We start from the raw sequence: 4,623 nt of genomic DNA, 5'->3' as shown, positions 1-4,623 counted from the left end.
AAAAAAAAAAAAAAAAGTATGGCCCTGGGATACACTTCAGACCTAGGATAAAACTCACTCCCAAGGGCTGGCTCTCAGCCCAATAGTAAATAAGACGTACACACAGACCACTCAACCCAGGATGAAGCACCCACATACTCTACGGAGATACATTCGGCCAAGGGGCACCAGAGGGACAACATTCAAAAAAAAGAAGGAAAAAAAAAAAGCCATTTTTATAGAAGGATGTTTTCAGTTCTTTTTGGTATATACCTAGGGTATAATTGCTGGGTGATATGGTAACTCCTCTGTCACTCATTGTCAGTTTGTCATGCTGTAGTGGTTTGTGTGCAGCTGTGATGTTGGACGTTATGCCACCAGTGTTTCAAATGCCAGCAGTCTAACCCATGGTGAACAGATTTCAGTGGAGCTTCCAGACTAAGACAGACTAGGAAGAAGGAAGTGGTGGCACACTTTTGAAAAAACTGGCCACTGAAAACCTTATGAATAGCGGTGAAACATTGTCTGATAAGTCCTTCAGGTTGGAGGGCACTCAAAATACAACTGGCAAAGAGCTGTCTCCTCAAAATAGAGGTGACCTTAATGATGTGGACTGAGTAAAGATTTTGGGACCTTCATTTGCTTGTGTGGCACAATTCAAAATGAGATAAAATAGCTGCAAAAATCTATTAATAATCATAATGTGGCAGTATGAAGTATGAATCTAGGAAAATTGGAAGTTGTAAAAAATGAAGTGAAATGCATATAGATCAATATCCTAGTCGTTAGTGGGGAAAGGACTGAAATTGGCCATTATCAATCAGACAGTCATATTGCCCACTATTCTGGGAATGACAAATTGAAGAGGAACGGTGTCACATTCATCATCAAAAAGAAAATTTGAAGATCTATTGTGAAGTACAATGCTGTCAGTGATATGATAATATCCATATGTCTGTAAGGAAGACCAGTTAATATAATTATTATTCAAATTTACTCACCAATCACTAATGCAAAAGATGAAGAAATTGAAGATTTTTAACAACTTCTATAGTCTGAAATTGACCAAACATGCAATCAAGATTCATTGATAATTAATGGTGATTGGAAAGCAAAATTTGGAGACAAAGAAGAAGCATTGTAGTAGGAAAATACAGCCTTGGTGATAGAAATTATGTCAGAGGCTGCTTGATAGAATTTTGCAAGACCAATAACTTATTCACTGCAATATCTTTTTTCAACAACGCAACGGTGACTACACACATGTACTTCACCACTTAGAATACACAGGAATCAAATTGATTATGTCTGTGGAAAAAGGTGATGGAGAACCTCCATATCATCAGTCAGAACAAGGCTAGGTGCTGACAATGGAACAGGCTACCAATTGCTCATATGCAAGTTTAAGTGAAGCTGAAGAAAAATTAAAAAGTCCATGACAGCCAAAATATGATCTTGATGATATTCCACCTGAATTTAGAGACCACCTGAAGAATAGATTAGCTACATTGAACACCAATGACAGAAGATCAGACAAGTTGTGTGTTGACATCAAGAATATCATACATGAAAAAAGCAAGTCATTTAAAAGACAGGAAAGAAGGAAGAACCAAAATGGATTTCAAAAGACACTTGGTCTTTAAAGGAGAGTAGCTAAAGCAAATGTAAGAAAAAACAAAATAACAGAGGTAAACAGATGATTTCAAAGGGCAGTTTGAGAAAACAAACTGAAGTATTATAAAGAAATGTGCAAAGAGCTGGAGTTAAAAAATCAGAAGGGAAGAACATACCTGGCATATCTCAAGCTGAAAGAACTGGGAAAATAAAATGGACCTCATGTTGCAATATTGAAGGATTCTATGTGTAAAATATTGAATGATCCAGGAAGGATCAAAAGAAGACAGAAGGAATACAGAGTCTCTGTGCAAAAAGAACTGGTTGATGTTCAAACATTTCAGGAGGTAGCATAAGATCAAGAACTGATGACCATGAAGGAAGAAGTCCAAGCTGTATTGAAGGAATTGGCTTTGAAAAATAAAGCTTCAGGAAATGACAGAATACTCAGAGAGATGTTTCAACAAATGAAATTCTGGAGGTGCTCACTTATTTATGTCAAGAAAATTGGAAGACACCTGGCCAACTGATTGGAAGAGATCCATATTTTTAGCCATTCAAAAGAAATGTGATCCAACAGAATGTGGAAATTATTGGACAATATCATTAATATCACAGGCAAGTAAAATTTTGCTAAAAATAATTTAAAAATGATTGCAGAAGGACATCCACAGGGAACTGCAGAAATCTGGGTCAGATTCAGAAGAGGCTGTGGAATGAGAGATGTTACTGCTGATGTCAAATAGATCTTGCCTGAAAGCAAAGAATACCAGAAAGATGTTTACCTGTGTTTTATTGACTGCACAAAAACATTGGACTATTTAGATCATAGCAAATTATGGATAACATTGTGAAGAATGGGAATTCCAGAACACGTAGACCAAGAGGCAATTGTTCAAACAAAGCAAGGGGATACTACATGCTTTGGTTACCTAGTTCTGCTCTAACAGAAGATACCACAAATGGATGGTTTTGTCAAATAGGGCTTTCTTCTCTTACAGTTTTGAAGGCTAGAAGTCTGAGTTCAAAGTACCAGGTTTTAAGGGCTGGGTGAAGACCCCTCAACCTTGGGCTTCAGCTCTGCTTCCTGTTCCTGGCCTACTGAAGCTGGAGGCCCTCTCTTCACTCAGGCAGCTGCTAGCTGCAGAGGCTGGCAAACCCAAGGTCGGCAGGTAAAAAGGCACTATCTTGATATTACCAAACCACATGGCAGGCCATTGATTCAAGTTTAGAGACAAGATTGGCAGGAAATACGGCAGGCTGCTACATGAAAACTTGGCTACACGCAGGGTCCATGCATGCCACAAAGCTTCAGACCATTCCCAAAGCTTCTCCTTATATATGGGAAGGAGACAATATCACTAAAGCAGCTACTCAGCTGCTTGCAGCCGATTACATGGTGAAGCAGATTGCTACTCTCATCACGGGGAATAACTACCACTAGCTGCCCAGGCACTCAAAAATCAGGCCCAGCCAAGTTGACACATATCCTTAACTACCATACTGCATGGTTTAAAATCAGGAAAGGTGTGTGTCAGGATTGTATGTATCCTTTCACCATACTTATTCAATCTTTATGCTGAGCTCTAGAAGGTGGATTATATTGAGACCAATGTGGCATCTGGATTGGAAGAAGACTCATTAACAACATGCGGTATGCAAATGACACAATTTTGATTGCCTTGCTGAAACTGAAGAAGACTTGAAGCACTTACTGATGAAGATCAAAGTCTATAGCCTTCAGTATGGATTATACCTCAACACAAAGAAACTAAAATCCTCACAACTGGACCAATAAGCAATATCATGATAAATGGAGAAAAGATTGATGTTGTCAAGGATTTCATTTTACTTGGATTCACAATCAATACACATCAAAGTAGCAGTCAAAAAAATCAAAGGATGTATTGCATTGGGCAAATCTACTGCAAAAAGCCTCTTTAAAATGTTTAAGAGCAACAGTGTCACTTTGAAGACTAAAGTGTGCCTGACCCAAGCCATGGTGTTTCAATAGCCTAAAATACTTGTGAGAAGTGGACAATGAATAAGGAAGACCACAGAAGAACTGATGCATTTGAATTGTGGTGTTGGCAAATAATATTGAATATACCATGGACTGACTGCCAGAAAAATGAATAAATCTATCCTGGAAATAGTACAGCCAGATTGCTACTTAGAAGCGAGAATGGACAGACATCGTCTCCCATACTTTGGTCTTGTTATCAAGAGAGATCAGTCCTTGGAGAAGGATGTCATGTTTTGTAAAGTAGAGGGTCAGTGCAAAAGGGGGAGCCCCTCAATGGGATAGGTTAACACAGTGGGTACAACAGTGGGCTCAAGCATAGCAAAGATTGTTAGGATGGTACAGGACTGATCAGTATTTCAATTTGTTGTACGTAGGGTTGCTATTAGTCAGAACTGACTCGTTGGCACCTAACAAGAACATGTTAACTTCATGTTTAATGTTTTTAAGAATTGCCAAACTGTTTTCCAAAATGGCTGCAACATTTCACATTTTTACCAGCAATGTACAAGGGTTCTAATTTTTCCACGTTAGCAATACTTGTTATTTTCTGTCTTTTTGACTGTTGTTGTTGTTGTTATGTGCCGTCTAGTCGGACCCAACTCAGTGATCCCTCCTTGGGTTTCTGAGGCAGTATCACTACGGAAGTAGATTGCCCAACCTTCCTTCCAAGGAGGGGCTGGTGGGTTTGAACCATCAGCCTTCTGGTTAGCAGTCAAGTGCCTTAGGCATTATGCTACCAGAGCTCACTATAGTCCACTTAGTAGGTGTGAAAGAGCCCTGGCAGTGTAGTGGTTAAATATTCAGGTACTAACCAAAAGGTTTGCAGTTCAGACCCATCAGCCCCTTCAGAGAAGGAAGATGTGGCAGTAGGATTCCATGAAGATTGTTGTTGTTGTTGTTATGTGCCGTCGAGTCGGGTTTCCGAAGCAGTATCACTACGGAAGTAGGATTGCCCAACCTTCCTTCCGAGGAGTGGCTGGTGGGTTTGAACCGCCAGCCTTCTG

This window comes from Orycteropus afer, unplaced genomic scaffold (assembly GCF_000298275.1).
Source record: "Orycteropus afer afer isolate SDZICR_OR568_19922 unplaced genomic scaffold, OryAfe1.0 scaffold00141, whole genome shotgun sequence".
Taxonomy (NCBI): Eukaryota; Metazoa; Chordata; class Mammalia; order Tubulidentata; family Orycteropodidae; genus Orycteropus; species Orycteropus afer.
The sequence above is the reverse complement of the archived record's forward strand: the minus strand, read 5'-3'. Positions refer to the sequence as shown.